This window comes from Prionailurus bengalensis, chromosome C1 (assembly GCF_016509475.1).
Source record: "Prionailurus bengalensis isolate Pbe53 chromosome C1, Fcat_Pben_1.1_paternal_pri, whole genome shotgun sequence".
Taxonomy (NCBI): Eukaryota; Metazoa; Chordata; class Mammalia; order Carnivora; family Felidae; genus Prionailurus; species Prionailurus bengalensis.
Window position 1 is genome coordinate 192,665,744 of NC_057345.1, and position 9,520 is coordinate 192,675,263.

General features: G+C 46.5%; 1 pseudogene; it reads right to left on the reverse strand.

Moving 5' to 3' along the window:
* Nucleotides 1-445: 445 nt before the first annotated feature.
* LOC122479716 lies at nucleotides 446-1,182 on the reverse strand (annotated as a pseudogene).
* Between the last annotated feature and the right edge of the window lie 8,338 nt (nucleotides 1,183-9,520).

Consider the following 9,520-nt stretch of genomic DNA (forward strand, 5'->3'; position numbering starts at 1 on the left):
GTAGACAAATGTGTAGAGACAGAAAGTAGATTGGTGTTGCCAGGAGCCCAGGGGAAGGGGGAACGGGGAGCGATTGCTAATGGGCGTAAAGTTTTTGGGGGCGGTGATGAAAATGTTCTAAAATCAGAAAGTAGTAGTAATGGTCGTATCACTCTATGAACATACCAAAAAAAAAAAAAAAAAAGCTACATTGAACTGTACATTGTAAAACAGTAAACTTTGGGCTGACCTGGCTGCCTCAGCTGGAAAAGCGTGCGATTCTTAATCTACGGGTGGTGCACTCAAGCCCCACATTGGCTGCAGAGATTTGCTAAAACAAAACACATAACCTTAAAAAAAAAAAAAAAAAGAGTAAATTTTGTGGTTTACGAATTATGTCTCAATAAAGCTGATTGCAAAAAAAAAATTTATTTTATTTTATATATTTTTTTTTTTCACAAGAAAACAAATCTACACTTTTATTTACTTAATTTGCAGTTCGCTTAAATCCTTAAAGGGTACAGCATCAAACGGATTCTGTGGCCAATGGCTTTAGCAGGAAAGTTGCTTCGGAATTTGGCACGAACCATGCCACTGTTTCCATGAGCACGAGTTACTTTTCCCCAGATCTCCCCAATTGTATTCGGTTTGCCACCAGGAGTCACTGTGTTACTCTTTGCTTTGTACACATAAGCGCATCTCTTGCCTGGATAGAATTCAGTTTCATCTCAAGCATAAACACCTTCAATTTAAGAAGAGCTGTGTGCTCCCTCTGGTTCCAGAGACCCCGCTTATAGCCAGCAAAAATGGCTTCGGACCACAGCCTTCTAGACATATTTGTCGTTTCAGGAGTCCTGTTCGCAGCAGGTCTCCACAGGTTCCAAGATGGCGGAAGGGCTGTTACCAAAAAATGTTGAAAAATCAACAGGCTGTGCTAGGCTCCTCCTGAGACACAGAGTGATGAATTGGGAGTGAGCAGGCAGGAAGGCAGGGCTCAGGGCTGGCGGTCCTCCCAGAGGAGGGGCCTCGGGTAGGCAGGTAGCTTTGGTAGGCCTGCCCCCAAACTACCGTGCCCACTGGCTGGCCTAGTGAATTGTATTCTCCCCTAAACTATTCATTACTTTGACATGTGACGGCTTTTGGTAATTGAGAGCCTCCTATTAACATGCAAATCCTCCCAGGAGAGTCAGAGCGGCGGTGTCTCTGGAGGAGGGAGGCCACCTGCATGCAAATGCATCAGTGCGGGTATTGCCAACGTGGTGAGACTCAGCGGAGCCCTCAGTCGTGGGGGCAAGGGGAGGGGTTGTGACAGGGGCGTGAGTCTGACTCCCGGAGAGATTGAAGGGAGAGGGGAGCAGGTGAGGGATGGATATGGGACAGAGGAAGGAGGACATGGAGTATGGGAATGGCTCGCTTTTCGGGGAACCATAGGAGGTGAAGGCAGACCACGGCAGAGACGAGCCTACACACCCCACACTGTGGTCCCAAGCCTCCCTCCACCACACAGCACTCCCTGAGGTGACAGTGTGGCCATCCACGTCAGGACGGAACTAGGGTACAGACAGGGGAAAAGACCTCGAGTAGGTTAACAACAGACCAGGGAAGGACGTGACAGAAATCAGGAGGCACAGTGTCACAAGCCAAGGTGGCATGGCAAAGCCCAGGTGGCCTCACACCAGGACGGGGAGGTCGCTGAGGACCAGGGACAGTCCATGAGCCACAGTGGCAGGGCCAGCCCAGTAAGCCCGAGTCTCCTCCTGCCTCAGGCTGCCCAGTGTGGTTTGGTTCCACATGAACTGGACACAGATGATGTGTCACGCCAGCCCTCACTCCCCTCGATAGAAGGAGCTGCACTAAGAAATCTGTCAGTAACCCGTGCATTTTGCCACTCCCTCCTCCTATGGTAAACATTACTGAAGGTCCGCCTGGCACAGGACCTATAGCAGACAGTGAGCACATGGACAGAGATGTGGCCCCTGAATGCAGTGGGGACAGAGTCACATCCAGAGTCGAAAAGAAAGCTCCTCCCACGGTCCTTGCCAGAGAAAGCCATTCTCCTTTTAGACTCAGGGGGAGAGCATTCACTCAGAGAACGAGGTCAAGGCTAGGGGCATAGTGTCACCACTTCCTATTTTATGAGCAGGTGTTACCATGGCCTGGGGAAAGGGCATGCATGAGGGGGAGAAGGAAGACACATCTCGAGGGGCTTCTGTGGGGACAACAGGAAAGTCATCCAACATCAGGGGCTCTGAAGCTCAAACGTATCAGAATCACCTAGAACAGATTCCTGGGTCCCGCCCCTAATGTTTCCCCTTTGGTAAGTCTGGGGTGGAGCCTAAGCATCTGCATTTCTAATCAGTCCTCAGCCATACTGATGCAGGTACTGCCTAGATAAACTGTCTCACCCGTTTTCCCAGGTCACCCGCTCAGGGGGGTCATGTGAAGATACACAAACAGGGCTAAAAGGAAGGGCCCAGCATCAAACAGTCTGGCTGGAGAGAAACACGAGGAGAGATTCCATTGAAAAGACACAAGTAGGGGCGCCTGGCGGGCTCAGTCGGTTAAGCGTCTGGCTTTTGAGTTCAGCTCAGGTCATGAAATCACGGTTCATGAGGTTGAGCCTCGCGTCAGGCTCTGCTCAGACAGCACGGAGCCTGCTTGGAATTCTCTCTCTCCCTCTCTCTGTGCCCCTCCCCCATTCGCGGGCTCTCCCAAAATGAACATTAAAGAGTACACCCTATAAGATTTGTAACTGATCTCATTTAAACCACACAACACCCCCACAGAGGTGGTGTATTCCTGTCGTCTATTTCTCCATATCAGGAAATCAAAGCACAAGGAAGGTTAAGTATTAGAGTCAAGTCCCAGAATCAAGTCCAGCTCAAGTGCCCTCACCCTTAACCACTGTGCCCTGCTGCTGGGAAAGGAGGTAGAACCGACACCAGAAACAGAGAAGCTAGAACTTTCTTTCCCTCAGAATCCTCCCACCAGAACTTCAGGTAAGCACCTCAACTTTGCAAGCCGCTCTTTTTGCAAGCGAAGTGAAAAGGGAAGGGTGAGTTTGCCCGGGCTGCCAAAGCAAAGTACTACGCACCGCGTGGTTTAGATAACAGAAACATATCGTCTCACAGCCCTGGAGGCTGGAGGTCCAAGGTCAAGGTGTCAGCAGGGTTCATTCCTTCTGTTGCTCTGAGGGAGAATCTGTCCCACGTCTCTGGCCTAGCTTCGGGAGGTTTGCCTGCCATATTCGGTGTTCTTTGTGTTTACATGGTGTTCTCGCTGTGTGCGTGTGTCTCTCCAAACTTCCCCTTTTTTATAAGGACACGATCGGATCCTACTGGATTGGAGGCCTAGCTTGCTCCAACATGACCTCCTCTTAAGTAATTACATCTGCAACGACCCTAATTCCAAATACGGTCATGTTCTGAGGTAAAGGGGACCAGGACATCGCTATATGAATTGCAGGCGTAGGAGTGGGCGGTATAATTCAACTCATAACAGGAAGCAAACACCTTCGTGGAACTAACTCCAAATACCTACATCCTAACGATATCAAAAATTCTTCCCCGGACGGGGCCACCTTGCCATACTGTACACACTAAATAAAAAGTCCCACGTTCTTCCAGGACTTGAGAAGCCATCACCTATGATGTAGAATCAACTAGGAAAAAGGAGGAGTATGTTGAGGGAATTTTCACAATGAAAATTCTCTTTTTTCCCTAACACTTGACTTCAACTTTAATGTTACTCTTTCAGATGTATGTGCCATCCAATTATAAGGTAGAAATGCAGCGAGTCAGGGCAAGATGGTCTTCTGGTACCTGCCACTAACCAGTATGTGAACCTCTCCTCTTTGAATAGCATTTGAATAAAAGCTGTGCTCATTTTTGGAGAGCAAGGTTGAATTAGAGAAGATGGATGTGAAGATTTCTCTGAACACAGGTCTAAGAAGCAAAGCAAGGAGAGCTGGTGTTATGTATCAAACTACCTGGGAAAGACATAATTATCTCTCTCTTTCATTCTTAGAGATTTCCCACATGCTTACCCCACTCAGCGTGGGATGGGCCAAATGTAGAAACCCACAGTATCCGAATCCTACAAGAAGTTCCTATGGTGAGGGATGAGAACAACCTTTTTCTGGGTATTTCTTCTTTTTCTTAGGCAGCGCCCTAATTAAGTGGAGGGAGAACAACACGGACCTCCTTGAGAATGCCAACTGACGTCCAATGCAGAATTCAATTTGGTTTAATGTATATTACACTGGGAAGATAAAGAGACTTGGGTTCCAGTCTTTGCTACAAAGACCTCTCATTCTTTCCTTTAGTTGCTGTTTATTGGACTCCTGTGATGTGTCAGGCATTGTGAAAGCAATGAGCGAGAAAGATTTAACCAGAAACTTCTTTCATAGAGCTCTGCAGCCTTGAACAAACACTTGTCTTCGTGCGTAAGTTTCAAGTAATATAAAAATAGAAAATTGAATTTGCCTGAGGACTTCAGTTCAACAAACATCCACTGGCCCTTAGCTTGGGTCTAGACAGTGCATTCAGAGCTAGAAGGCTAGAGAGCAAGGCAGGGGGATGGGATCGACAGTGAGTTGCATGGGGCCCCTGCCTTGGAGACGCAGAAGCAGGGTGGGGAAGGCAGACATGTCAATAACCAAGATCGGTGCTCAACAGAGGCATGAGCACAAGCAAAGAAGGGGCTTAGTCCGAGTGCTGAGAGCAGGAAAACGCTTAAGGGTGCGAGGTGCACCCTATACGCTGGGCCCTGAAGAAAGAAATGCTTTCTTTGGTTAAGACAGATGAAGGACAGTCCAGGTTCAATGTAGAGTGCGAGCAAAGGTCCTGGGCAGGAAAATACCACACTGACAATAAAGGCATGTAGCAAATGTAGTCCCCCTCAATAATGTGGCTCCTGTCTCCAGCCCTTTCATCCTGTACTAGGGACCCAAACATGCAGTGCAGAAGGGGGTCAGGAAACAGCTGGGCTCCAAGAGCCATCAGAGCAATTCAGGGGAGTCAATTATCGCAGATTACAAAATTGGCATGGGGCAGGGGTGGTGACAAAGCATGTCATCTAAAGGGGAGAGCCACTGCTCAGCTTGGCATGCTATATGATTAGAGCAGCCCAATTCAGGGATTCTTCAGAGAAGCTAGCAAAACATAGACAGAGTGTATGTATATATACCTTCACACGTAGGTACATGTATATATACACATATGCACATACATACATTTTATTTATTTCTATATTTTTAATTGTTTTAATGTTTATTTTTGAGAGAGACAGAGAGAGAGACAGAATGTGAGCTGGGGAGGGGCAGAGAGAGAGGTAAACACAGAATCCGAAGCAGGCTCCAGGCTCTGAGCTGTCAGCACAGAGCACGACGCGGGGCTCGAACCCACGAAACAGGAGATCATGATCTGAGCCGAAGTCAGACACCCAACCGACTGAGCCACCCAGGTGCCCTATATATCTCTATATTTTTAAAATATGTTTTTTAATTTGAAATATCCATAATAGGTTGTGCAGGACAAATAAAGGGCATCAGTAGCTGTGGGCCAAATTCAGACCCACAGGCCACATCGCTACAAGTGGAAAGGACACGGAAGTTCCAAGACAATGGCCCGCATGAGGCCACGTGGTAGATGCAGAGGCAGGGGTTCAAATCCCGGGCTATTGGAGCCCAACGCAGGGCTTGTGGAAGGGCAGGGCTGGCAAGGGGAAATCACCCAGTGATAGCGCTGGAAGTGGTGGACAGAGAGGATGGAAGCCATGAGGGCACAAAGGAGAAAAAGAGCTGGTAACCCGGGGACAAGGTGTTGTAGCAGTCAGAGAAAGACAAAAATCATATGACTTCACTCCTATGAGGACTTTAAGAGACAAAACAGATGAACATAAGGGAAGGGAAACAAAAATAATATAAAAACAGGGAGGGGGACAAAACAGAAGAGACTCAGAAATATGGAGAACAAACTGAGGGTTGCTGGAGGGGGTGTGGGAGGGGGGATGGGCTAAATGGGTAAGGGGCACTAAAATCATTGTTGCATTGTATGAAATCATTGTTGCGCTGTATACTAACTAATTTGGATGTAAACTTTAAAAAATAAAAAATAAAATAAAAGAGATAAATAAAAATTAAAATTAAAAAGAAGAGAAAAGAAAAGAAGGAAGGAAGGAAGGAAGGAGAAAGAAAGAGGGAGGGGAGGGAAGGGGAGGGGAGGGGAAGGGAGGGGAGGGGAGGGGAGGGGAGGGGAGGGAAGAGAAGGCCAAGACCAGACCAGCATTCTCCAGGGATATTAAAGAACCTAGCATTGAGCTCTACCCTGCCAGGCACCACAGGTGAACATTTGCATATGTCAGAGTAAAGCTCACTTCTAGCCATCCCTGCTCTCCTGGGAGAACCCCAGGGCCCTGCAAGTCTGGCAGAATTTCGGCAGAAGGGAAGACGGCAAACAAGTGCACATTTCCACCACGTACGTGCATGTTACATAGGTGCACACAGCTGTCTGGGATCTGCTGGGTTTGTGATGCCAGCAGCGAAGCCATGGTGGGGAAAGGGGAGGAGGAGAGAAACAAAAACGTTGAGAAAAAGGAAGATGGAGAGATATTTAGACCTAAATGCAATATTGCACTTCTTCTTGCTGAAGCCATTCCCATCCAGCCACAGAGTGTCGCAACTCTTCCTGGGTTACACCTTAAGAGAATTTTTTTGTTGGAAAACGCGTGTTCTTTTAAAAAATCAGGGAAAACCACCTACTTAGATGCATGGTAAAGCCATTGAGGCTGATGGCATAGCAGGACATACCTTATTGGGTATGAGCGTGCCAAGGAGAGCTTTGTTCCTGTCAAGCCTTTACTGTAACGACACACACCCTTAGTGACTTCAGTGGAAATGAAGCTTGGAGGGGTTCTTGGGGAAGACTGACAACAGCCACAAAGCAAATCTCTCAGACTCACACCGGTCAACATCGGGTAGCAAGGGGCTTGATGCATGGGAAATAAAAGGGCAAATAAATTCATCTTTGATATTTGTGAAAAAAATCTACAGTCTCCACGGGCAACAGTCAAATTTCCCTCTACAGGTTTCTTTCTCTTTTACAAGCGATCCTGCCCCAAAGGCTGAGCTGTATGAAGCAGGAAAGCAACCCTCCCTTCGGAGCAGCTCTGGAAGGAAGAGGTCAGACGGGTGGAAGGAACGAAGCCCCTGACCCAGATGACAAAAAGCAAGGACGGTGGCAGCTCAGTGTGCCTGAGCTTCCTCCCTGAGGCCGGGCACATGGTGTCAAGCTGTCCCCTGTGGTTTCAAGGGGGGCGGGGGTGCTCCTTCCTCCCATTTCCCTGAAGATTTTTTTTCTACTAGACACCTATTTTTAAAGCTTCTCTCTTTACCCGCTACACACTCCCTGCTCTGACCAAAAAGTTCATTCAGCCAACTTGGGGCGTCTGGGTGGCTCAGTCGTTTAAGCGACCAACTCTGGATTTTGGCTCAGGTCATGATGTCGTCGTTCGTGAGTTCAAGCCCCACGTCAGGCGGTGTGCTGGCAGCACGGAGCCTGCTTGGGATTCTCTCTCTCCTTCTCTCTCTCTCTCTTCCCCTCCCCCGCTTTCTCTCTCTCCCTCTCCCTCTCTCTCTCTCTCTCAACATAAATAAATAAACTTAAGAAAAACACTTCATTCAGGCAACTTGGAAAATACCTTCGTGGTGTATCTGTTTGAGCGGCTGCCACCGGCACTGGGTGCCAGCTGAGAACCTGCCCAAACTTTGCAACGCTAAGGAGTAAGAAAGGAGTGAGCATTGGATGGGGCAAAGGGGGGCAAAGAACAGACTCCCCAGCAGAGAGGGACGGGAACATCCACAGCCAGGGACCTGGTTCCTCCCAGCACTTCTGGAATCAACAGACTTGATCCACCTAGTGTCATAGGAGGCTCGATCTCACTAACCTTGTATTTTTCTTTCCTTTCTGCCTGATGGCTTGTGTGTGTGTGTGACAGAGAGAGAGACATCTCATGAAAAGCCCTGTTAAGAAACAATGGAGTCCCATACATTTTGTAACCGAGAAGCAATATAGCTCAGAGCTCAAGCCCCGGGCTCAAATTTGAGTTCTCGCCATAGTTACATCACTTCCTACCCACATGAACTTGGATGAGTTAATGAACCTCTCCAAGCCTGTTTTCTCACCTATACAATGGGACTACCTAATAAAGTTTGTGTCTAGAAAGAGAAAATAGGGAGGCAGTGAGTTCTGCTATTTTTCATAACAAGCCTTCTTGAAATACCTGAAATTTTTAAACCATGTCTATTTATAATTTTGTTTAAAAGGTAAAAATTATTCTAAAATATTAAAATACTTCAGGAGGGGCGCCTGGGTGGCGCAGTCGGTTAAGCGTCCGACTTCAGCCAGGTCACGATCTCGCGGTCCGTGAGTTCGAGCCCCGTGTCGGGCTCTGGGCTGATGGCTCAGAGCCTGGAGCCTTTTTCCGGCTCTGTGTCTCCCTCTCTCTCTGCCCCTCCCCCATTCATGCTCTGTCTCTCTCTGTCCCCCAAAAATAAATAAACGTTGAAAAAAAAATTTAAAATACTTCAGGAAATAGGAGCATCTGGGTGGCTTAGTCAACTAAGCATCTGAGTCAATTTCAGCTCAGGTCATGATCTCACAGTTGTGGGACTGAGCCCCACATCAGGCTCCACACAGGGCGCAGAGGGTGCTTGGGATTCTCTCTCTCCCCCCCGTCTCTCTGCCCCACCCCCTGCTCACTCACTCACTCTCTCTCAAAAAAAAAAAAAAAAACAAAAACAAAAACAAAAAACACCTAAATTAATAAATAAAAGTAGCTTTAAGAAATAAAAAGAGAAAAAAAACCAAACCCTGAAGGCTAGGATAAGGCTTTTTTTTTCTAACCAAGAAAAGAATATACACAGGTTTATATTAATGAAATGCGTATTTGTATCCCTCAAACATGTATTTCTCAATTATGTTATGAAGAAAGTGAGGATAGAAGATAAAATAGAGTGTTAATATTCACATTTCATTTTCAGCCTGAGGAGTTCATTGGGCGTAAGCCAGCCTGGGTCTGCTACTTCCTTTGTGCTGGTTAGTCATTTCTCCATTACGTCTCTTTTTATTGCATGTATATTTATTTTCTTTATGAAAATCATAATTTCTACATACAGCAAAATATCCATTTTAGTTCTCCCTCAGGTCTCTTAATTCTTTTTTCTGAATATTAAAAAAAAAAAGCTTTTATCAGAAAAAGTTGATTAGATCTGTTTATTGGACGAAAAAATCCATTTTCCAAGTGCAGAGTGAATTATAGTATGAAAAGAGTTATTTGTAAAAAAAAAAAAATAGAAATATCAAATCTAGATTTGCGTGAAATAGCTTCTACTGCAATTTACTGTAAAGAGAGATTTAAAATATGGCATAACATCACCCTAACTGAAAATTTCTCTGGCAAAATATTCTCTTATTCTGAAAGAATTTTGACAAACAGCATTTCAGAGGTAAGGCTGAATCACGTTGTAGGTCAAAAACAGTTA